The sequence below is a fragment of the Geotrypetes seraphini genome, chromosome 2 (assembly GCF_902459505.1).
Source record: "Geotrypetes seraphini chromosome 2, aGeoSer1.1, whole genome shotgun sequence".
NCBI classification, from domain to species: domain Eukaryota; kingdom Metazoa; phylum Chordata; class Amphibia; order Gymnophiona; family Dermophiidae; genus Geotrypetes; species Geotrypetes seraphini.
The window spans coordinates 214,633,874-214,659,818 of NC_047085.1; the positions used below are offsets into that span (position 1 = coordinate 214,633,874).

The following is a 25,945-nucleotide window of genomic DNA, read 5'->3' on the forward strand; positions in this document are numbered from 1 at the left end:
CAAGTGACTCATAGCTACCCCCTCCACTCCATTCAGTATCTGATAAACCTCTATCATATCTCCCCTGATCCAGCTATTCTCCAGGCTAAAGAGCTTTAATCACTAGCCTTTGCTCATTGGGAAGTTGCCCCATCCCTTTGAGCATGTTTGTTGCTCTTTTCTGTACCTTTTCAAATTCCACTCTATCTTTTTTTTTTAGATGCAGCAACCAGAATTTCACACAGTATTCAAAGTATGGCCACACCATGGAGAGATGCAAAGGCACTATAACATTTTCCTGTTTGTTTTGCATTCCCTTCCTAACATTCTATTTGCTTTCTTAGTCGCCGTCACACGGTGAGCTGAGGGTTTCATTGTATCCCGAATAATGACACCTAGTTCATTTTCCTGGGCAATGACTCCTAATGTGGAAGCCTGCATCACATACGGTAGCTATAGTTCATATTCCTCCTTCTAACATGTATCACTTTGCACTTGCTCACATTAAACATCATCTGCCATTTGATTCCCAGTCTCCCAAGATCCACTTGCAATTAAACAACTGTGAATAACTTTGGGGCCTTTTTTACCAAGGCACGTTAACCGATTTAGCCCACGTTAAATGCTAAGGCACCCATTATATTCCATGGGTACCTTAGCATTTAGCATGTGCTAAATTGGTTCGTGCGCCTTAGTAAAAGGACCCCTTTAAGTCATCAGCAAATTTAATAATATCACTAGTTATTCCCATCTCTAGATCTTTGATGAATACAGTATGTTAAAAATCAGTGGACCCAGCACAGACCTCAGAGGAACCCCACTATTTACCCTTCTCCATTGAGAATATTAATCATTTAACCCTACTCACTTTTAACCAGTTCTTAATTCGTAATATGATATTATCTCCTATCCCATGACATTCTAATTTCCTTAGGAGTCTTTCTTAAGGCACTTTGTCAAATTATTTTTGAAAATTTAGATGCACAATATCAACTGGCTTACCAGACAAGAATCAGTTGGATCTCTAGATGATCAAGGGGTAAAAGGGGGCACTTAGGGAATTCAAAGCGGTAGTGGAGAGATTAAATTAATTCTTTGCTTGAATCTCCACCAAAGAAAATGTGGGGGAGATGCTGGTGTCAGAAATGGTATTCAATGTTGATGAGACAGAGAAACTGAACAAATCTTTGTAACACCGGAAGATGTAATGGGGCAATTTGACAAACTGAATGTCGGCTTTATCTCATTAATCTATGTTTATATAGATGCTCTACTGACGTATTGAAATAGCCCAATGTTGTTTATGACATTATCTATGTAATATACACCATCAATCCACAACGGCATATAATAAACTTCAAAGTGCCTAATTTCTAAGCAATCTTTTTTTCAGATAATACATTTCTTAGTACCTCTATGGTCTTCAGTTCCAGCCAACCACCAGCTAAATTATTTGAAGGCTGTTTTCTCTTTCTGGCTTTTATTCATCATCAGACCTTAGTTTTTTTAAATGGTAGGGCAGGGAGTTAACCATTTATAAATTAATTTTCCTACCCGGTCCCACCCTTCTTTTCTTTTCTGCTTCTGGATGGTGGTTTTTCTTTTAGTGGACTTGTGTAATATGTTGGTCTGGGAGTTTTTAGAAGAGGGGTGTGGTTCCAAACCATCATCTCTCTCTGACCTCCATTTTTTCTCAGTCCCTGATTGTAATCTTTCACTCAATTCTTCTTGCCATCCAGCCTTTTCTTCTTTCTCTTACTTCCCACTTAGCTTACCTTTATCCCTCTTCCAATTTTTCTTCAATCCCATTTCAACTTTATCTCATTCCTTCTACTGACCTTTGTTCCCTGAACATCTTCTTGTCCTTCCTAGATCCTTAATATCATCCTTTCACCCTTTCCTTCCCTCTTTGTACCCCTCTACGGGATCTTTACACCAAATAACTTGAAATACTATGAGGCCCTTTTGCTGAGCTGTCTTAATAGCTAACGTGGTTTGCCATGCCATAGGTAGTAGCATGAACCCATGCTATTATTTCCTGTGCTAAAAAGGTAACCACTGAAGTAAAAATCCCCACACTAGCTGCATAACATGGGAGAGGGTGGGATCTAGGTAAGAGAAGGGCAGAAATAAGAGTGGTTGGTTGTAACAGCTAGCACTCATGTCAACTATTTTTCCCTCTAACCTGAGTGGGAATCCTCCATCTATAGTTCTGCTAGTAGGTGGTGCTGTTTCACTATTACATTTTCAATCATGAGGAACAATGGGCTCTGCAGGAATCTGACTTTCCCTAACAATATAATGAAGCATCTCTCCATCCCACCCCTACCAACTGGCAATTTAGAGGAAGCAGTAGTCATAACCATATGCTAGCTGTTAGGAATGCCAATAGTTACTGCTGCCTCAAAAGGAGGTGATAGATACAGTGTCCTGTGCTACCAGCAGCGCAGGACACTGTTAATCACGATGTACTGGCATAAACCTCTGCATTTCTGTTTCCCCTCCTGACACCAATAAGCACAAGTTCAAATCCTGATTCCCTTCCTGATATGCCATTGCAGTTTAGAGGCAGTCCTCCACTTTCATAAGCCCTTCTATGTCCTCCTTCATAATCTGCATTCCATCCTGACAATCTAATTAAAGATAGTATAGTAGGTGCACTGGAAGGCCTGAAAAAGCTACTTCAGTGAATGCTGCATCATAGTCTACAGAAATGAACATGAGCTCATCACAAGTAAGGAGAAAAGCCAGCACTTTCAGCACAATCAGACATTTATTTATTTTAAATCATAAGAATTTATTGACTGGATTAGCAACAAAGTACAAAAACAAGCACCCTAAGCCTGAGTTGGCCAAATTTCAACATTATGCCTAGAGCTGCTTACACAGAATCTGTGAATGAATCCCACAGGAAAATACATCAGAAAACCCAATAAAACTAGGCAAAAGCAACACAATTCAGGCTATAATATTTTACACATTGGGGATTACACAAGTCAAAACATATGGAGGGGCATCTAAATCTGAGTTTAGATGTTTTGCAGAAAACATCCAAAATTCCAGTAGGGAGAATGACCATTTTCAAAACAGAAAAACATCTATGTTTTGTTTCAAAAATGGACATTTCCTAGATGTCTTTTTCCTCAGTGCATCTGTTGTTTTGAACCTTAAAAAAGTCCAAATGAAAAAGGAACAAAACCACCATTGAGACGTAGGAGGGGACCAGCATACCTAGTAGATTGACCACATAGCCATCCCAGCAGAGCAGTGGGGCACCCTGGGTAGCACTACAGTGAACTTCACATAAAAGGGCTCAGGTATACATCACATTATAACCCCCTAATATTATATGGTGAGACCTCCAATGTACTGTACTCAACTATATACCACTATAATAGCCCTTATGCCTGCAAGTATTACCTCTATGTGGGTTCAGTAGGTTTTGGGTGGGATTTGGAGGGCTCACACTTTCCACCACAAGTGTATCAATCAGACATTTATAAGCTGGAATTCATTTCAGTTCAAAACCACAGTCACACTTTGGGCCTCAGACACCAGCTAATCAGATTTTATTCTAATTGGATAAATAATGGTCTTAAATTTTCAAATTGTACTTCTATTCACACATATGCTTTCACTTAGCTTCTCTCAATCCTTCTAGACTTTAAAATGAGACTCTTATCTTCCCATTTCCTCATTACTTCTCTCCTTTGTTGAGACAATTCCACAATCAGAGGCATTCCTCCCCTCAGTCACACTTCTCCTCTTTTCAGGCTAATGGATTTTCCAGTGTTCCTTTGGACTATTTCATCAGTAAAAGTACTAAATCCACTAAAAATTGTCCCTATAATTATTTCTCCTTAAAAAATAAGTCACTTTTACATTTTCTCTAAACTTTCCTTAAGCCAAGAAATATCACATCTGCTCAGCTCTAGAATTACTGATGGCTCCCTAAGCTCTAACACTGAAGTTTCCTAAGTAACTGTGATGTTTCCCTCCCTCACAATGGATAATCTCCATGGAGATTCCATAGAAACATCAATATACTGTTCTTATGTGTGCTTATAAAGAATCTGGAAATATCACTCAACATCTTCTTTATTTGGAGCAGAAGTTTATATTCCAATGGCATACCTTGGCCCCCACAGGATTAAACAATGATATTGAATGGTTTCAATTATAATCAATCATGATGTCAGAAGTGATGATGTAGTAGGTAGTAAAAGGGGAGTGTATTTAAAGCGTGGCCTGCAGGGAAGTTCTTCTTGTCAGTAGTGCGTGTGTGAGCAGTATGGAGTGTTTGTGCCGGTAAGTTGTAGAGAGAGTGTGTACATTGAGTATTTCAAATGTAGTGTTTATTAAGTTAGCAAGCTGTGTGGTGCAGTGTTGATTTGAGTTATCTTGTAATTGTAGTACCCCTCCTGAAGAAGCCAGCGGGTGAAACCTAGGTTGGGGGGTCGGTATTGTGAATAAACGGAGGAGCCCGGAGCAGTTATGTGTACCATCTACACCATTCAAAGTTAAGTTGTTGTGAAATTTATGATTTTATTTTTATTTAAGTTTTATTTTCTGTTATTTAGTCTTTGTTTGGTGGAGGAGACTGTGAACAACTATGATGGTCTCCTTAACAGCTGCCCCGTGAACTTGTTTCACCGGACCTCAGCTGTGGGTCTGAGTGTTCACTTAACCACATCAGCCTTGTGTTGAAATTAGTGCTTGAAGTAAAACAAAGGTGATTAGTACAACAGTCACTTCTTTTTCTGGAGCCATATGGTAACTCTGCTTTAAAATTAAAACTCATCCTTATACAAACAGCTTCAGGCAACTCCACTCACCTCCTCTACATGTCTGGCAACTTCTCCTAGCAATCTTCAGCACTCCCCAAGGTCTTCAACTCCCAAATCTTGAAAAAAACAAAACAAAACATTACTCAGTTTATTTAAATATATTGTCTAGCAACTCTATAGCATTAGGCCTGTCTGCCCAGCAGGTGTCAGTACAGTTTGGCCCTTGCTTCCAGAAGACCCCGACAAACCATGGCCTGCCAGTTTGGACTTACCACACAGCTTCCTGATTTAGGCCTCTCTATGCAGCCCATACCAAATAGTATAGTGCAACAACATTGCTGCAGTCACTACTCAGAGCTAATCTAATCCTAATCAGAGTTCTTCAATTCTGCTTCCAGTCAAATAAGATTTGGACCAGATCACAATAATTCAAGCACTAATTTAAGGGGAGTTACAGATTATAAATCATTATAATCCTTTTTATTAAAATTTAACTTCAGTTGGTTTTACTAAGGTAACATATGTTGAAATAATACATTTTTAGAACCTTACAAAAAAAGTATATATGAATTGAGCAGTCTCAAATGAAAAGGAAGATCATTCCATACTTTAGTTGCCTGATAAGAAAATGTGTGCTCCAGATGTTTTTCTTAATCACATTTTTAACAGTTGGAAAATTTAATTTAAAGCTATGAGTACTTCTAACATAGTAACATAATAACATAGTAGATGACGGCAGATAAAGACCCGAATGGTCCATCCAGTCTGCCCAACCTGATTCAATTTAAATTTTAAAATTTTTCTTCTTAGCTATTTCTGGGCAACAAATTTACTTGGGATACATAATGAATGTGTTAATTGTTCTGTATGGTATCCATTTTGCGTGCCAATATATTTTGGAATAATTGCATTCTTGATAATATCTTCTTAGAAGCCCCACAAAAAATAGAATTACAATAGTCAAAATTTGGTAGTAATATAGACTGAGTTATTATTTTGAAAGTAGGTTGGTACCACAAAGACCTAATAGTCCTCAGTTGTCTTATATAAACAAACAACAAAAAAAAGAGATAAAATTAGATAAGGCCCTTAGATGCTAATTAAATTCTAACTTAGAATACACAATACCACTGAGAATTCTTGAAAAATTTTAAGTCTTGAAAACTGTAGTTTGACTTCTTTCACCTCTTGTTTCTCCACCAGGGCCTTAGTTTTCATGCCCTGAGAGTCAACTTATCTCAGCTGCAATTGGTGCAAGTGCTTAATTGAAGCCATCCATTGCTGCACCATCAGTACTGTGGCTTCTTTAACTTAAAAGCACTTTTACCATGTTCCCAGTCCTGATTGAGACCCAGTCTTTCTGCAGACCCACAAAACCTCTTCAGACCTCTACTTTCTCTTTGAAATCTGGTGCAAAACCCTCAGGTAAAAAATGTCCACATATGTTGCAACAATGAAAATTGCCCTTTTAGGAGTGAATTTATAACTGAGTACATGAGTTAATTGTATATACATATATTTTCCTGGGTTTGTATAGAAAATTTTCAAGGGCACTCAGGTCTTTTTAATAAATATGTACAGTACATACATATCCCTTTGTGGATACAGCAAAATTTCAAGGCCACTAATTCTTCTACTCTTTGAATTATAACATCTCTTTCACCTTTACTAGAAATCTGTTTTAGGTTTTGCCACCTACATAGGGAAAAAGTAGCTTCTTGCTATGAAAAAAGTATATAATTGAAATACCCAATCTTTCTTAAAGAACAATACCCCAGCTTGCCTTAACAGGAATGTAGATGAGAACCTGACAACGTGTAGGGCCCAAGGAAGGGAGTTACAGTAAAAACCTAATACCAGAGACAAGCAGAGATGTCTGGTCTTCCTTTTGGAAGAATTGCTGAGAGCAGAGAAAGTTTATTTGGGTCAATAGATATTACTTTTTGGGGAGATGTAGAAGGGCATTTTCAATATGCCAGTTAAATCTGAGTTTAGACTTTGGTAGAACAAGCACCAAAATCCAGTGGAAAATATCAATTTTTTTTGTTTCAAAAATGGCCATTTCTCAGATGTGTTTGTCCTCATCTATCATTGTAAGTACATATATCTTTTTGAAATATTGTTGAGAAAAAGTCCAAAAGAAAGTCGCACAAAACATGCTATTGGGATATAGGGGGAGACCAGCATTTTTAGTAGACAGGCCACACAGACATCCCAGAAGAGCAGTAGGGCACTGCAGTGAACTTCATACAAAAGTTCCAGGTACACATCTTACTTGCACCCTTATATTGTATGGTGAGCTCTCCAAAACCTACTAGACCCAGCTGTACACCATACCAATAGCTCTTATGCCTGCAGGCGATACCTATATGTAGGTACAGTGGAATTAGGATGGATTTTGGAAGGTTCACATATTCTACCATATGTGTAGTAGTTAGAGTGGGGTATGGGCCAGGTCCCCATCTCTATAGTTCACTAAACCACTCACTAGGCTACTCCAGAAATCTGTTTGCTGCTGTAATAGGATTACCTATAAAATCTGAAGCTGTCATACAGGCTGGTATAAGCCCACTCTATTCCTGCTCAGACCACACTTCTAACACCCCCTCCCCCCTTTAGATTTATATGCACTACAGACAAGCATAGAAATTCATGTAGAAAATAGGTTTTGAAAATAGCAAATTGAAAGGGTTTGTCCATCTGCTCCTTTATGACACTTTTTGGACATTTTTCTTTGTTGAAAATGAGCCCCTTGGTGGCATTGTCCAATAATGGCAGTAAAGCAAGTTCTTTACAAGCATAAAAAATCCTGGATATTAATTACTACTATTAATTATTTCTAGAGCACTGCCAGATGTATGCAGTGCTGTATAAAGTCACGGTGGAGACATCACGTGCATGCATGTACTTTGAAGTGTTTGAAGTACTGTGTTCAGTTTTGGATGCTGTATCTGGCTAAGGATGTGAAAAGACTTGAAGCGGTCCAGAGAAAAGCAACAAAAATGGTAATGAGCTTGTGCCAAAAGACACACAAAAAGAGATTGGAATAGCTGAATATGTAAACTCCAGAAAAGAGGAGGGACAGGGATGATATGATAAAGATGTTTAAACACTTGAAAGGTATTAATATAGAAACAAATCTTTTCCAGAGAGAGAAAAATGGTAAAACGGTAAAATAATTTCCTAATGTTGCAGGATGGTAGACTTAGGAGCAATATTAGGAAATTATTTTTTTGCGGAGAGGGTGGTAGATGTCTAGAATTCCCTCCCAAGGGAGGTGGTGGAGATGAAAACAGTAACGGAATTTTAAAAAAGCATGGGATTCACACAGAGGATCTCTAATTAGAAAATAAATGTTATAAAATAAACTAAGGCCAGTACTGGGCAATCCTGCAGACTGTGTCCCATATATGGTGATTTGGTTTAGGATGAGCTGGGGAGGGTTTTGATAGAAGCTCCAGTGACAGGTTGGTTAGGATAGGTTGGAATGGACTTCAATGGCAACTCCAGAAGTCGGAACCTAAAAACAGTATCGGACAGACTATTATGGTCTATTACCCAGAAATATTAAAGAATAGACAATTTAACCATAAATATACTGTGTAATGAGTGTGACTATTGGACAGACTGGATGGACCATTCATGTCTTTATCTGCTGTCATTTGCTATGTTACTATGGAACAGGAACTAGGGGCTCCTTTAACGAAGGTGCGCTAGTGTTTTTAGCGCACACACTGGATTAGCGCGCAAGGTATAGCGTGCACTAGCCGGAAATCTACTGCCTTCTCAAAAGGAGGCGGTAGCGGCTAGCGCACGTGGCAATTTAGCGCGTGCTATTCCACTCGTTAAGGTCCTAGCGCACCTTCATAAAAGGAGCCCTCGGTGTCATAATATGTTGAAATTTTATGCTTAGTGTGTGATGATGGAGAAAAATCAAATGAAATGTTAGGAATTATTGGGAAAGGAATAGCAAATAAAGCACAAATATAATAAAGCCTCTAAGTCACTACATGGTGTGACTGTATCTTGAGTATTACATACGTACAATTCTGGTTGCTGAATCTCAAAGAAATAGAAGAATTAGAAAAGGCATGAAGAAGAGTGACCAAAATGATTAAGGGGATGGAACAACCCTCATTTAAAGAAAGGCTAAGGCGATTGGGCTATTCAATTTGGAGGAGACTGCAAATGGGGGAGATACGACAGAGTCTATAAAATCCTGACTGGAGTGGAATGGTTAAATGTAAACTGATGGTTTACTTTTTTTCAAAAGTTATTGCCTTTCCTGGAAATTCAGTATCAGCATCCAGATATTCGCCAATACTGAATATTTAGATTTATGTTGCTGCAGCTAGCATTTTAAAGAAATATCGTCCACGATATTTAAACAATGACCCAGTATTTTCTAATAATCAAATCTAACAAAGTGCCTCTAGAGGGCAATAAAATATCCGCTCAATATTCAAAATGATTTAACCAGCTGCTGACTGGATAAATTTCTTCATCAGAGTTAGCTAATAATATCCAGTGGCACTTAATCGGTTAAGTGCCAATGAATATTGTGGTTAGCGCTGAACTCAAAGCAGGCTATCTTGGGGATATTCCAAGCGCAAAGTCAGCACTTCACTTAAGTGCCGATATACAGCACTTTAGTGACCAGGGTTAGAAGAGAAATGGGACTGAAGAAAAGTCTGCCCTATCCTTATGCAGTAACCTAGGGCCACTTAAGTACTGAATATCGACTTCAGTGGCAATTTGTTACCAGCTTAAAAATAATGAGATATTAAAAGTGAGGTCCGCCCAGGTCCCGACTTTAAATATCTGGAAATAAAACTGTTGATAGTGAGGAAAACATTTTCACCAGTAGGATATTTTGAGATGATAACAGGAAAAATAACCTACCCCGTTTGCCTCACAGAGGATAATTTGATTATCGATTTCTAAATATCTCAAGGAAGTACTGTGCAGCACTTTTATTCCCACGCATCTGATTATAGAGGGAATTAATAAGTCAAAATTTCCCATAACACTTGTACAAGTGTTTGGTGTATTCCCTGTAGCAATAGTGTTTGAAAATTAAGTTTGCATCCACTGGAAAATTTACTCAATTTCTACATTCTGTCTTTGTTTGGAAAAGACTATCTTGGCAGTAAGAAAGCAATTCTGTAGCCTGAGAAACAGCACCTTATTAAACTGCAAAGATCTACAGTCAGAAGGGGAAAATGAATGGCCTTGCCAGCAGGCCTTTTGCTTCGCAGTCTAGTCTATTAAAATTCCGTTTTCATTTTGTTTCAGCTATGTGCATTCACACATCTGAGGTGGCTCAGCTCCTCTGTCTCTGGAATAAGAATCAGAAGAGCAGAAACAGGTTGCGCTGTAATGCAGGTTCGTACTAACATCCATCATTGCGATCACCCGTGGGTACGAAGGCAAGAGGCCACTCAGAGAGAGAGACTCACAGCTTGGTTGACAAAAGAAGAGTGCTGCGATAAATACTTTCACCCTTCCCCTTCCACCCCACAGTTGACAAATATCCTTAAAGTAATTCTAAAGTCCTTAGTATAGAGATTTTTAATAGCTAGCGGGGAAACAGAGGTCTGTATGCCATTGGGTTTTTTTTCTCACGTAAATTAAAGGTTGTTGTATCATGTGTGCACCTATAAAATCACAGTGTATTGTTTAGCTCTTTTTAGTGACCTTCTTGTCTTTTTAAGAAACACTTTGGCTGCTCAACCCTAAAATATGTCAGTTATGTATCACTACTGTGGTACGGGAATGTATTTTTTGTTAACTTCTCTCACTGGCAGTACATAAATATATGTCACCTAGATTAGTGTGTGTTCCCTCAAGGCATACATTATTTTGACAGTCAGGGTAAGCATGGACTAAATGTACAAGTCTCATATAACAGTGATCAATCTTATCTGGCTGAGTTACTGAAGCAGGGTTTTTTTTCTACACCTGTTTTCTTTTGTTTCTTTGAAAGATTCATCTGTTGTGAAACGGAAGCTTACAGGTATTTTGAATAGTAATACCTCTGGGTTGTTTTGTTGTTTTTTTTGAAACCTAACATCTCAGGGAATGTTTAGACTGAAGTGGAAGAAATCTAGTGAAGGTATAATCCCGATTATCAGTTGGAAATGTCAGTGTGATAGGGGTTGTTGAGTTTTGGCTTGTAGTCAAGGTGTTGAGCAAAGGACAAATACAGCCAAATGTTTTCTGTTTTGCTTTCTGCTTTCAGAGATGGAAAAGATAATAGAGCAGAAATAAATCGGCTTAGTACTGGATGCTCAGCAGGACAAATGCATCTGCTATGAATTTCCAGTGTCACAGAGTCCATGGCATAGCCAGGGCTATAAAAGTCTGAAGTTGTACTTCATAATCCTGATTATTAGCCCTATGTTTTAATCAGTTCTTCACAAGAAGTGAAAATAAAAATTTTAAAACCCCTGCAAGCCGTAAAAATAAATGGGCTGATACTACAAAGGATGTCTAACGTTAGGTGCCTCTTAGGCACCTAACTATGGCCCCCTTTTATGAAGCTGCGTTAGGCATTTTTATCGCCAGCCATGGTGGTATTAGCTACGAAACTCACAGGAATTCTGTGAGCGTCAGAGCTTTTACTGCTGGGCGGGTGATAAAAAAAAAAGCCTAACATGGCTTCATTAAAGGGGGAGGGGGTATTAATTGGCAAATACCCTTAAACTTTTCCTATCGTGGGTCCCGGATGACGGGACATTCCAAAAATGACATAGAGAGTGGATAAACAGTCTGTATGGACTAATAAAGAGCCAGGAACACAAAATATTTGAATTTATAGACTTATGACTTATTTACATTATGTCTACAATAGTCGTAAATGATAACGGCGAATAATACAAAACTTTGCTAAAATAATTACGATTGGAACCGGCGTAACGTATAATTTATTATGATAGGAAAAGGTTAATAGGCTCTGTAATTGCTAAAATAAAATGTAATTGGATAATGGGCACCTATCTGATTCTATAAAAGATAGGCGTGGTGTTTAGCAGTGCTTATCGCCTTGGTGGGCATTTTTATGGGCGGAGCGTGACTTAGATGCCACTAAGCGTGATTCTCCAAAAACTCAGGCACCTGAAATGTAGGCCTTTAAATCCCTCTCCTGCAGGCGCCTAAGTTTTTATATCAGCGCCGCTAGCTGTGAATCTGTAAATGGCACCTGTGATTGACACATGGCCGACACCACTTTTTTTAAGCACCAGTCAATTTAGGTACCGTTTATAAAATCAGCCCCAAAAAGACAATCTGGAGACTCCCTTTCTTTATTAATCAAGTAGTGGTTTGATCAGGGCTGTTTAAATCACACATATTTTCATTATATAGAGGTAGAAGGCCAATGATACTAAGAAGTTTCTTTAGTTTCACAAAAATATGAAAAATACATTCAGTGTGTCATTCTACAGCAAACTGCTCTTCTGAATGTCAAACAGCTACTGTACTGTATAGAACTGGAATGAAGCTAGTACAGTGAAAGGTGACGCATTATGTTTCTCTATAGTATTTCAATTTCCTTCATTTTTATGGTACTGAATACTAAAACATAGTGCAGGACATACAATTTATATAGCAGGATTGGATCTGGTTGAGCTTAGTGAATACAGTAGGGATATATGTCGTTGCCAATGTAATTCAGTCACACTGAACTCTTACTGCATGAATGTAATAGTTATCTCTGTTTACAGGTGTGTTTTACAAATTATATTTTCCATATAAATTCTTGAATTGTTTGTATATGTTCTGCTCTGCAGGCTCTCCTGTTATTGAACAATACTTGTTTGATTAGCAATTTTATAATTTAGGACCTCTTCTACTAAACCGCGTTAGCGGTTTTAGCACAGGGAGCTGTGCTGAATGGCCCGCGCAGCTCCCAATGCTCATTGAGTTCCTATGAGCATCGGGAGCAGCACGGGCCATTCAGCGTGGTCCCTTCGCTAAAACCGCTAGTGTGGTTTAGTAGAAGAAGGGGGTTAATCTAATTTACTATAGTACTCAAGCTAGTACACAATAATTAATATACAGTATATCTCTTTAAAAGTGCACGAGTTGAAATTAAGCAATTACATGCTGTGGGATGATAATGCTATTCTGATTATTTGCATATTATGAAAATTGGGGGCACAAGATTCTTTTTGGTTTATTCATTCTTATTCTAAGGCAGATTACAAAGTCAACATGCATAATTTGACATAAAGTCAGACTAAAAACAATATCAAGAGAAAACAGCATTTGCTTCACTGTTCCTAAATAACTTCCTATTCCTCCCGTCTCTCATAATCTGCCCTATTTCACATCTCTTTTTGTTTATTAGGTATTAATATACTGCCTATCAAGGTTATCTAAACAGTTTACAATGAGGTACTTCTTCAAGGGAGTAAACAGGCAGATAGAGAAGGGTGACCCGATCGACATTGTATATCTGGATTTTTAGTAAAGGCAGATCTTGTTTGACGAACTTGCTGCACTTCTTCGAGGGAGTAAACAGGCAGATAGACAAGGGCAACCCTGTCGACATTGTATATCTGGATTTTCAGAAGGTGTTCAACAAGGTTCCACATGAATGACTACTTCGGAAAATTGCAAGCCATGGAATCGAGGGTGAAATACGTGGATTAAAAACTGGTTGGGGCATAGGAAACAGAGAGTGGGTGTAAATGGACAATACTCAGACTGGAAGAACGTCACCAGTGGGGTGCCGCAGGGCTCGATGCCATCACGGGACGGGTCGAGGTGGAAGACGATATCTTTCTTCTCAGGGGACCCTCGACCACAAGAGGACATCTGCTCAAACTCAGGGGAGGAAAGTTTCGTGGAGACGCCAGGAAGTACTTCTTCACGGAGAGAGTGATCGAGCATTGGAACAAGCTTCCAGTGCAGGTGGTCGAGGCACGCAGCATCCCAGACTTCAAGAACAAATGGGATACCCATGTGGGATCCCTACGAGGTCATGCCAAGGGATAGGGTCACTAGGACTTGAACGAGCGGGTCAGTAGAGTGACAGTATAATTACAATTATACTTAAGGGGTCAGAAGACTTAAGAGGGTGGGTAAATAGTGTGGGCAGACTTGATGGGCTATATGGCCCTTATCTGCCGTCATCTTTCTATGTTTCTATGATGCTTGGCCCGTGCTCTTCAACATCTTTATAAATGATCTGGACATTGGTATGACGAGTGAGGTGATTAAATTTTTGGATGATATGAAGTTTTTAAGAGTAGTAAAAACACAGGGGGATTGCAAAGATCTGCAACGTGACATAATCAAGCTCGAGAAATGGGTATCAGCATGGGAAATGAAGTTCAACGTGGATAAGTATAAAGTGATGCATGTCGGTAACAAAAATCTTATGCACAAATACAGGATGTCCGGGGTGGTGCTTGAAGAGATCTCTCAGGAAAGAGACTTGGGAGTTCTGATCGACAAGTCAATGAAGCTGTTCACGCAATGTGTGTCAGCGGTAAAAAGGGCGAACAGAATGCTAGAAATGATAAAGAAGGGGATCACGAACAGATTGGAGAAGGTTATCATGCTGCTGTATCGGGCCATGGTGCGCCCTCACCTGGAGTACTACTTCCAGCACTGGTTGCCTTACATGAAGAAGGACATGGTACTACTCGAAAGGGTCCAGAGAAGAATGACTAAAATGGTTAAGGGGCTAGAGGAGTTGCCGTACAGCGATAGATTAGAGAAACTGGGCCTCTTCTCCCTTGAAAAGAGGAGACTGAGAGGGGGACATGATTGAAACTTTCAAGATACTGAAGGGAATAGACAGTAGATAAAGACAGATTGTTCACCCTCTTCAAGGTAGGGAGAACGAGAGGGCATTCTCTAAAGCTGAAAGGGGATAGATTCTGTACAAACGTAAGGAAGTTCTTCTTCCCCCAGAGAGTGGTAGAAAACTGGAACGCTGTTCCGGAGTCTGTTATAGGGGAAAACACCCTCCAGGGATTCAAGACAAAGTTGGACAAGTTCCTGCTAAACTGGAAGTTATGCAGGTGAGGCTGGACTCATTTAGAGCACTGGTCTTTGACCTAAGGGCCGCTGCGTTAGCGGACTGCTGGGCACGATGGACCACTGGTCTGACCCAGCAGCGGCAATTTTTATGTTCTTATATTCTTTATGTACTCATGTTTTTTCCCTGTCTGTCCTGGTGGGCTCATAATCTATCTAAAGTACCTGGAACAATGGAGGATTGAGTGACTTGCCCAGGATCACAAGGAGCAGTGCAGAGTTTGAATCCACAACCTCAGGGTGCTGAGGTTGTAGCTCTTATCACTAGGCCACTCCTTCATTTGCTCTAACCACCAGGCCAGTTTCCTCAACAAGGCTAAAAGTTCATTCCCCTCTGGCCTACTCCAAAGGCTGTTTGATAAAAGATGACTTTTCAAAAGCTTTTAAATACAGTTGTGTTCGTCATCAGTCTTAATGTGGAGGTAAGTGGTTCCATTCTCCCAGATCAGCAATGGAAAATGTGTATCTCATAGTTTCCTCAGAATGTACTTTACATAAAGTCAGAATTGATAAATATTTTATCCCTGACCTTAGTAGTCTATAAGTCTTATGGATCTTACCATATATTTTTGATTCTAAGACACATCACAATTTTTCACTGCTGAAGTTTGAGATAAGTTTATATTGATTTTTGCTCTAATGGATTATGAAAGAAGATGATGAATATGAATATGTATGAAAAAGTAAATAGCAAATAAGTCAAAGGACATTTTTTTGAGGAGGTTTTTCTGATAGGTGATGGGGCACTAAATTTCCCATGGAGAGTTACATAGATAACTTGTGTTTGTACCCAATGAAATCTTTTCCTCCTTGAATTTGAATGTTCATATTCATTTTTATTTTGTATTCTATTGTTATGGAACTTTACATTTATTAGATTGGGGCAAAAGTGAAAAAGAAATAAGCATAAAAATGTAAAAACATAAACACATTTATTTGCAATTATAGTATGACAAACATATTCTTTTTTGACATGGTAACATTAACAGCACTAAATAAACTTACCAGTTAACTGCCATATAACTTTTGAAAAACAAAATTACCAGTATTCAATTAGGTGTACAATATACAATACCATATATTCTTCTAATCACTATCATTAGTACCAGCCAATTCCTCAGAAGTTAAGTCATCACTCATTACTCTTGGAATCACAGTTATCATTAGTTCCTTCCCATTTCATATCATCTTCATTCAATCAAGCACATTTGTTATAAAATTCATCTTAACCAAGTGCCGCACTATACCACTAATTATGTATGAAGTATATGTTTTACAAAATTGCAGGTATAAGTCCTCTTGCCTAAAATTTGGCACAGATCCCACAACAAAGGCTATGATATAAATGGCACCCAACTTGGCCTTCATTTTTTTTTTTTTTTTTTCAGTGCCAATTTTTCAGTGCAATATACTGAATCTAGCCCTATATTTTCTGGAACTTTTTTTTCCTAGGCAGCTGACACTCATTCTGCAATTTTTGAATAAGGTATGAGTTTTCTTTGATTTTTTTTCAAAAGGTGTCAAAGGAAGGTTGTTAGAAAATAAATCAGGTCTCATATTCTTCTCTTAAAAATGGTTTAAATGGGTTATTCACTGAAGCATCAACCCCTCCTTTTACAAAGCCATGCTAGCGGCTGCCACTTTGGTAAATCCCATAGGGATTTAAAGGGCTTTGGGGCTTTGACTGTACAGCAGCCGCTAGAACGATTTTGTAAACGGGGTCAAGGTGTTGAAGATGGCTTGTCAGACTATTCTGAATAATTACCAAATCACAATTGGAGTTGGGGTTGCCACTCGCGTCATGACCGTTAAAAAGGTATAAGGGAAGGGAAGTGGTATGCACGCAGTAGGAGAGGAGGGGAAGGAGGCGAGGGCAAAGAGGAGAATAGGTGCTGGTGCCAACATCAAGAGGGTGCCTGGGGTGGACCGCCCCCCCATACTATGCACTGTATATACTATCACCTTCCATGCATTTCCTGCACAATTAGCATATATTTGAGGGAAGGTTCCATGTTCAATATGCATTTTGTAAATTATTTTGCAAATTGTGAATGTCCAGACTGTGATGTTTTCTCTTCGTACCTTGACGACCTATGTAAAATATGAATTTCTAAAATAATTTATTAGGTGTATGTGGCTGCATAGGATCATCAGTGGCCTCTTCTTCGGTGCTGACCTGCATATAAGTACATGCAATGCCATAATGGCATACACTTTGCCAGGCAGTATATACTGGGGTGGAGTTGGGGCTGATGATGGATGGAGTTAACATCATGCACCTAGATTATAAAATATACAAATCTATGGGAGCAATTATATAAATTGGTGCCTAATTTCAGGTACCCCAATGCCTTGTGCTGAGCACCAATTCTATAATAGGCATCTGAACACAAAGATGCTATTATAGAATACCAGTGTAAGTCAGCATTGGCTTGCCTACATTTAGGCATCAACATTTGTGCCATCTCTAGAACGGTTAATGTAGCTAGTTTTAGAAAAGGTTTGGACAAATTCTTGGAGGGAAATTAAACTCTGGAATTTGTTGCCGGAGAATGTGGTACAATTAGTTAGCTTAGTGGGGTTTAAAAAAGGTTTGGATAATTTCCTAAAAGAGAAGTCCATAGGCTATTATCAACTGAGGACAAGGAAGATAGCCTTCTCAGAGATCCTGCCAGTACCGAGAGCGGACACAAGGAGGCAGAGCGAACTACAAGTAATGAACGGTTGGCTGAGGAGATGGTGCAAAGAGGAGGGTTTCCACTTTGTTAGGAACTGGACAACTTTCTTGGGGAAGAGCAAGCTCTACAGGAGAGACGGACTGCACCTGAGCACGGCTGGGACGAGGATGCTGGCACGCAACGTCCAGAGCGTCATAGACTTGGCTTTAAACTGAGGAGAAGGGGAAAGCCGATAGTCGATCTGACCTCGACACATCGGACAACAGTATCAAGTAAGGATACTGAGCAGGGACATTGTAAAAGAGGACTTGGGACTCAGTGGGAATTTTTGGAAAAAGGACATAAGGACGCATTGCAGGGGTCCAGGGCACAAATGGAACTAACAAGCGGGATCAACAAAGAACAACAGGAGCCAGAGGGGCAAAGACATTGTGAAAGAGGGCTCGGGACTGAGTGGGAAATTTTGGAAAAAGGACCTAAAGACGCAATGCAGGGGCCCAGGACACAAATGACACTAGCAAGCAGGATCAACGGAGAACATTGGGAGCCAGAATGGCAACCAAAAACGGAGAAACAGGCCGAGGACGACACAGACACACCGCAGGAGGAGGATGACCGAGACGAGGCTCGGGGACTGACGACCCATGAGGGGGTCTGCAGGAGTGCCAAACCACAAGGAAAAACAACAGGGAGGGCAAACAACCGGGACTTACATTGCCTATACACTAATGCTAGGAGCCTAAGGGCCAAAATGGGAGAGCTGGAGGTCATAGCCAGCAAGAAGGACCTAGACATAATTGGAATCACAGAAACGTGGTGGACTGATGACAATAAATGGGATGTGGCCATACCAGGGTATAAACTATACAGGAGAGACAGGACGCATAAAAAGGGGGAGGAATAGCGCTATACATAAAAGACTCCATACCCTCAACCAGGATGGAAACAAAAGTAAGGGCGGATGGCTTGGAATCACTATGGGTTAAGCTACCGGGAGGAACTGGAGCAGACATAAAATTGGGTCTGTACTACTGCCCACCTGGACAACCGGAAGAAATCGACCAGGATCTGGTGGCTGAACTGAGGCATGTATGCAAAAGCGGAAGTGTGGTGGTGATGGGGGATTTCAACTACCCCGGGATAGACTGAAATATAGGGCACTCAAACTGCACGAGGGAGACTAAATTCCTGGAGGTCACGAGGGACTGTTTCATGGAACAGCTGGTCACGGAACCAACACGGGGAGATGCCACTCTTGACCTAATCTTCAACGGACTAGGGGGACCCGCAAAGGAGGTGGCGGTATTAGCCCCTCTAGGAAACAGCGATCACAACATGATCCAGTGCAGGCTAGAAATTGGATCATCAAAGGTGAAAAGAACCACAACGACGGCACTCAACTTCAAAAAAGGGAATTACGATGCCATGAGGAAAATGGTAGGAAAGAAACTCAATGGCAACACAAGGAAAATGCAGTCCGTATTAAAAGCCTGGAACCTACTCAAGGACACTGTGCATGAAGCACAAAACCTGTGCGTCCCCAAGTTCAGGAAAGGGTGCAAAAAAAATAGAACTAAAAACCCAGTGTGGATAACACATGCAGTGAAGAAGGCGATAAGTGACAAAAAAACATCGTTCAACAAATGGAAAAGAGACCGAACAAAGGAAAACCAAAAGGAGCACAAAGAACACCAAAGGCAGTGTCACCGAGTGGTTAGAAAAGCAAAAAGAGAATACGAAGAGAGACTGGCGGGGGAAGCAAAAAACTTCAAATCATTCTTCAGGTACATTAAGGGGAAACAACCGGCAAGGGAGGAAGTGGGACCCTTAGATGATGGAGACTGAAAGGTAGTGGTTAAAGATGAAAAAGAGATAGCGGACAAGTTAAATGAGTTCTTCACGTCAGTCTTCACGAGGGAAAACACAACCAACATTCCGGAACCTGAGGAGATCGTAAATGGAGACCAAGATGTTAAGCTGGTCAAATTAGAGGTAAGCCAAGAGGATGTCCTCTGGCAAATAGACAGGCTAAAGAGCGACAAATCGCCGGGTCCGGACGGCATTCACCCAAGGGTACTCAAGGAATTAAGGAATGAAATAGCAGAGCCACTTCGACAAATATGCAACCTATCCTTAAAAACTGGAGAGATCCCGGAGGATTGGAAAATAGCAAATGTCACGCCCATCTTCAAGAATGGTTCAAGGGGTGACCCAGGTAACTACAGGCCGGTGAGCTTGACCTCGGTCCCGGGAAAGATGATGGAAACGCTGGTTAAGGACAGCATCTGTGAACACATTGAAAACAATGGGCAGCTAGAGTCGAGTCAGCATGGCTTCTGTAAGGGTAGGTCATGCCTTACTAACTTATTGAACTTCTTTGAGGGGGTAAACAGCCAGGTAGATAAAGGGGAATCTATAGACATCATTTACCTTGACTTCCACAAAGCCTTCGACAAGGTACCACACGAAAGACTGCTTAAGAAGATATGGAACTACGGGGTACAAGGGGAGGTCCACCGATAGATCAAAAACTGGCTGGCGGACAGGAAACAGAGGGTTGGAATAAAGGGACATTACTCAGACTGGAAATGGGTCACAAGCAGAGTACCACAGGGGTCAGTGCTGGGACCGCTCCTGTTCAATATCTACATAAACAACCTAGAGGTGGGAACAAAATGTGAGGTCATTAAATTTGCGGATGACACCAAACTATACAGCAGGGTTAAAACCATGGAAGACTGCAAAGATCTCCAAAAGGATCTAACGACATTGGAAGAATGGGCCAAAAAGTGGCAAATGAGCTTCAACATAGGGAAATGCAAGGTCATGCATGTGGGGAAAAAGAACCCGATGTTCAGCTACAAAATGGGTGGAATCACTACTAGGGGTAAGTAACCTGGAAAGAGAACTGGGAGTGATGGTAGACACAACACTGAAGGCGTCAGCACAGTGCGCCACAGCCTCAAGGAAAGCAAACAAAATGTTGGGTATCATTAAAAAGGGTATCACGACCAGGTCGAAGGAAGTCATCCTGCCACTGTATCGTGCAATGGTGCGGCCGCATCTGGAATACTGTGTCCAGTACTGGTCGCCGTACCTCAAGAAGGACATGGCAGTACTTGAGGGAGTCCAGAGAAGAGCAACAAAGCTGATAAAGGATATGGAAAATCTCTCATATACTGACAGATTGAAACAGTTAGGACTTTTCTCCCTGGAGAAGCGGAGACTTAGGGGAGACATGATAGAAACCTTCAAGATCCTGAAAGACATAGAGAAAGTAGACAGGGACAGATTTTTCAAACTAAGGGGAACCACAAGTACAAGGGGGCACTTGGAGAAATTGAAAGGGGACAGGTTTAGAACAAACGCTAGGAAGTTCTATTTCACCCAGAGGGTAGTGGATACATGGAATGTGCTTCCAGAGGCTGTGGTAGACAGGAGCACTGTACAGGGCTTCAAAGAAGGTTTGGATAGGTTCCTAGAGGACACAGGGATTGAGGGGTATAGATAGGTGTAGATATGGGTTGTAGGGATAGGAGTAGAGGTAAGTTACAGGAATAGGAGTAGAGATAGGCTATAGAGCTAGTCAGGGACCACTGCTCAGGCAATGGGCCTGATGGGCTGTCGCGCGAGCGGACCGCTGGGTGAGATGGACCTCTGGTCTGCCTCAGCGGAGGCAACTTCTTATGTTCTTATGTTCTTAAGTTGGCTTGGGGAAATCCACTGCACATTCCTAGGATAAGCAGCATAGAATCTGTTTTGCTACTTGGGATCTATCTAGGTACTTGGAACCTGGGTTGGCCTCTGTTGGAAACTGGATACTGGGCTTTATGGACCTTTGGTCTGTCCCAGTATGGCTATTCTTATGTTCTAAAAGTCCATAGTCTGCTATTGAGTCAGACATGGGAGAAGCCATTGTTTGCCCTGGATTGGCAGAATGGAATGTTGCTACTATTTGGGGCTTTGTATTCAGACTAACAGGGTTATTGGACATTTAATGATCAATTCATGTAATAATATTTGGCTTGCATATGCCTACAAATTAATATGTCTATTTAATTACTCCATTTTTTATATTGTTTTTCTCCCTTTCATTTAAAAATCATTTTATAATACCTTAGGTCACTATTCTTCATCCGCCGGTCTGCAGAAAATTCCTGACAGTCCACGCAGGACTGACGAGATCGACGAGCTGAAGTCCGCGCAGGGCCGGAGAGATCATGGGGAGCCTCTGACAGTGGCTTTGTCCCCTCCCAGCAGCTATACTTACTTATCAGCGCAGCGATTCAGGAATGCAGCCTTGGAGCTTTTGCTGAGTCGCGGCTGCCTCTGATGATGCAACTTCCTCTTTCCTCAGAGGTAGCGCAACCCATCAAAAGACCCGAGGCTGCCTTCCTGAATCGCTGAGCTGGCAAGTAAAGAGAGCTGCTGGGAGGGGAGAAAGCCACTGTTAGAGGCTGGGAAGTTGCTGGGCATGGTAAAAAAAAAAAAAAGGGACAGCTGCTACTGGACCTGGAGGGAAGGATAAGGAGAGATGCTGCTGGGAGGGGAGGAGGGATAGGAGTCTGGGAAGCTCCTGGGCAAGGGAAAAAAAGGGACAGCTGCTACTGGACCTGGAGGGAAGGATAAGGTGAGATGCTGCTGGGAGGAGAGGAGGGAAAGGAGTCTGGAAAGCTGCTGGGCAAGGTTAAAAAGGGACAGCTGCTAATGGACCTGATGAGGGAGAAGGAGAGATGCTGCTGGGAGGGGAGGAGGGAAAAACGTCTGGGAAGGTGCTGGGCAAGGGAAAAAAAGGGGACAGCTGCTACTGGACCTGGAGAGAGGGAGAAGGAGAGATGCTGCTGGGAGGGGAGGAGGGAAAGGAGTCTGGGAAGCTGCTGGACAAGGGAAAAAAGGGACAGCTGCTACTGGACCTGGAGAGAAGAAGGAGAGATGCTTCTGAGAGGGGAGAAAGGAAAGAGAAGGGAGGAGAGTTACTGCTGGACAGGGGGAGGAGGGAAGGGAGAAGGAAAAAGGAAGGAAACAGCTGGCAGGGAGATTAGAGGAGGGGAAGGGGAGAGACATGAATGAGATGGGAAGGGGGATCAGCAGAGAAATAAAGAGGGACAAAGATGCTAGATCTGGTGTAGGAGAGATAAAAATGAAGAGAGCAGTGAAGCTGGAATAAATCTTGTAAAAAGGAGAGAGGGGCCAGGCTGGATGGAAAGGGGAGAGGGGCATAGAAATAAGACAAATACCATATGGAAGGGGGAGAGGTCAGACAGTAGATGGAAGGAGCAGATGCTGGATTGAAGAGACAGAGAGGGCAGACGCTAGAAGGAAGAGAGTGAAAAGAAGATGAAAGCAGAAACCAGAGACAACAAAAGGTAGAAACAAATAATTTTATTTCTATTTTGTGATTAGAATATATCAGATTTGAAATATATATCCTGCTAGAGCTGGTGTTAGACATAACTGGGGACTGCAAAGTCCAGGCAGTGGCTTTGGGCTCTCTCTGACCAGGGGGGAAGTTGCCCTAGTTGCACTCCCCTAACTCTATTCCTGCTATGTGTGACTGCGGTATTCTATTAGCATGATATTGTTGTGTAGCATTCTGTAATTATTTGGCTTATTCAGTTTTCTTGATAGCAGAGGGGATATATGTGAAGGGGAGGGGAGACAGGGGTTTTGCTGATCCTTGCTCTGTATTATTTGTATTTATAAAATGACAATTGTACAGAATATTGTTTCTTTTTATACTTTAATAAAATACATTCAATATAAAATCATAACTGAGTCTTGTGCGGATGGGATCAGATGGTTTGCGAGGACCGAGCTCGCGGAGACGGAACGGAAACGGGGTTTTTAAATTTCAGTCCTAGTAGTTTGCCGGTCCACAAAATAATTTTTTTTTTCACCAATCCATAGGTGTAAAAAGATTGAAGAACACTGCCTTAGGTGATAAACTAGGAGGAGGGTATATCATATAATATTGGCAGTTCTCAGTGGATAGGACCTCACATAACATATGTTATCCCAAGTCCACATTCTGTCCACAGTATATAATCATCTATACCATGTCCTCTATCCCTTCCCTTAATCCTTAAAAAAATCCACTTTTTATTATTTTTAATTTTATAATTGTTTTTAATGTCTATCTCTCTAAATTAAAAATATAATTTAAATTCACTTTGGTGTCACACACCAGCAGGAAAGGAAAAGAAAATACACACTAGTTGTTTTATATAATTACAGTCAAATCTCAGTTTGCGAGTAACGCGTTTAGTGAGAGTTTTGCAAGACGAGCAAAATAGCCACAGGTAACCCGCCAAAACGGTGAGGAAAAACCTGTGTCCACCATGGCTACGGGGACAAGGCCATTCACCGCCCTGTGGAGCGGTGAATGGCCTTGTCCCCGCAGTTAAGGAAGGGAACGCGCGCGGTCACCTATCGCGCTCCCTCCCTCCTTACTGCCGCCGCCGAGTTGAAACAGCTCCCTTTCTCCCTCCCTGCCTCTTACATTCATGGTCGCAAGTCTAAATTTCCTTCTTAAAGCAGCTGGAGCTTTGAAGCTGCGTGTGGCTGCCGTAAAGGTCATGTCTGACGTAACCGGAAGTTGCATCAGAGACGACCTTTACGGCAGCCATATGCAACTATAACGCTCCGGCTGCTGTAAGAAGGCAGTTTAGACATCACCAGCCACAGGTAAAGGGCAGGGAGGTTTGTCGCACTGGGCGAAGGGTGAAAGCACCACGAAGGTAAGGGGCATGGAGGAGGAAATGTGGGATAGAGAGGAAAAGACACTGAAGGGAAATGGGTAAAACAGAGGGGGGAGAAGGACGCTGAAAGCACATGAGGGTGACAGAGGGGGGAGAAGGACGCTGAAAGGACATGGGGAAGAAAGAGGGGGGAGAAGGATGCTGAAAGGACATGGGGAAGATGGGGGGGAAATGCTGAAAGGACATGGGGAAGACAGGGGGAGAAGGACACTGAAAGCACATGGGGAAGACAGAGTGGGGAGAAGATGCTGAATGGAAATGGGGAACAGAGAGTAGGGAGAAGATGCTGCTGGGAAATGGGGAACAGAGTGGGGAAAAGATGCTGCAGGGAAATGGGGAACAGAGAGTGGGGAGGAGATGCTGCAGGGAAATGGGAAAGAGAGAGTGGAGAAAATGGCGCTGAAAACACATGGGGAAGACAGAGGGGGAGAAGGACGCTGAAAGGACATGGGGAAGACAGAGGGGGAGAAGGACGCTGAAAGTAAATGGGGAAGAGAGAGTGGGGAGAAGACGCTGAAGGGAAATGGGGAAGAGAGCGTGGGGATAAGATGCTGGCAGGGAAGAAGACAGAGATGCCAGACTATGGGGGGAGCAGAGGGAAGAAGGGTGCCAGACCAATTTGGAAAGAGGGAGAAAGGGAGAGGCACAGTAACAGAGCAAATAGAAGACACAGAGAGAAGAGAGACAGTGGATGGAAGAAATTGAATGAGAAGATGAGGAAAGCAGAAACCAGACTTCCTAACCTTTACTTCCCTTTAAGAAGGGAAGCCAGGGCACGAAGCAGACCTGTTGCAGGGTCCGTTCTTCTGTTTTTCTCTGTTTTTTTTTAGCGGCGGAGGGCAGGAGGAGGAAGCCACGAGGAGGTAGCCAGGGGAGGAAGGCAGAGCAGGCAGGAGGAACCGGGGTCGCGGTGAGAGGTAGCTCCGCCCACCCCCCACCGCGTCACAGGTCGCGTCGGCGCCCGGGCTCCCCTTTAAGAAGGGAAGCCAGGGCACGAAGCAGACCTGTTGCAGGGTCCGTTCTTCTGTTTTTCTCTGTTTTTTTTTTTTTAGCGGCGGAGGGCAGGAGGAGGAAGCCACGAGGAGGTAGCCAGGGGAGGAAGGCAGAGCAGGCAGGAGGAACCGGGGTCGCGGCGAGAGGTAGCTCCGCCCACCCCCACCGCGTCACAGGTCGCGTCGGTGCCCGGGCTCCTCCTTTATAGGAGACGAGCCAACGGCGCGACCTGCCTCGGACCGCGTGTTGAGACCGCAGGGCTGAGCAGACGCAGGGCTGAGCAGCAGGGGCGTGCAGAAGCTGGAGAGGGGAGACACGAGAGCCGCCGAGGAAGCAGGAGAAGGCGGGCAGGCAGGCAATCAACTGGGGTAGCGGCGAGAGGGAGCTCCGCCCACCCCCACGGCATCAGAGGCAGCGTCAGCGCCCGGGCTCCTCCTTTATAGGAGACGAGCCAACGGCGCAAAGCCGTTCGGTGCGCAGCGAAGGCGAGCAGCAAAGGCGCTCGCCTTAGCGAGAGCGCCTTTGCGAAGGAGCCTTGCGAGGGAGCCAGAAACGCCAAGTAATTCACTTTTCTCTTCTTTTCTCTTTTTCCTTTCTCTCTTTCTCTCTCTCTTACCCACAGCAGGAACACACCAGCACTTCACAAGAGCGATGGAGGACCCAGGATCCCAGAGGTACTTTCCGGTATACTGCACAGAGT

General features: G+C 42.2%; 1 protein-coding gene across 3 annotated transcripts in view; it reads right to left on the bottom strand.

Annotated features, from left to right (window-relative positions):
* The window catches only part of CDH10 (cadherin 10), a 518,016-nt gene that overhangs the window by 394,772 nt on the left and 97,299 nt on the right, over positions 1 to 25,945 (bottom strand). For all 3 annotated transcript variants that reach the window (XM_033934920.1, XM_033934922.1, XM_033934921.1), the window contains exon 3: positions 4,815 to 4,882. The gene's annotated coding sequence lies outside the window, so the exon portion shown is untranslated. The remainder of the gene's footprint in view (positions 1 to 4,814; positions 4,883 to 25,945) is intronic.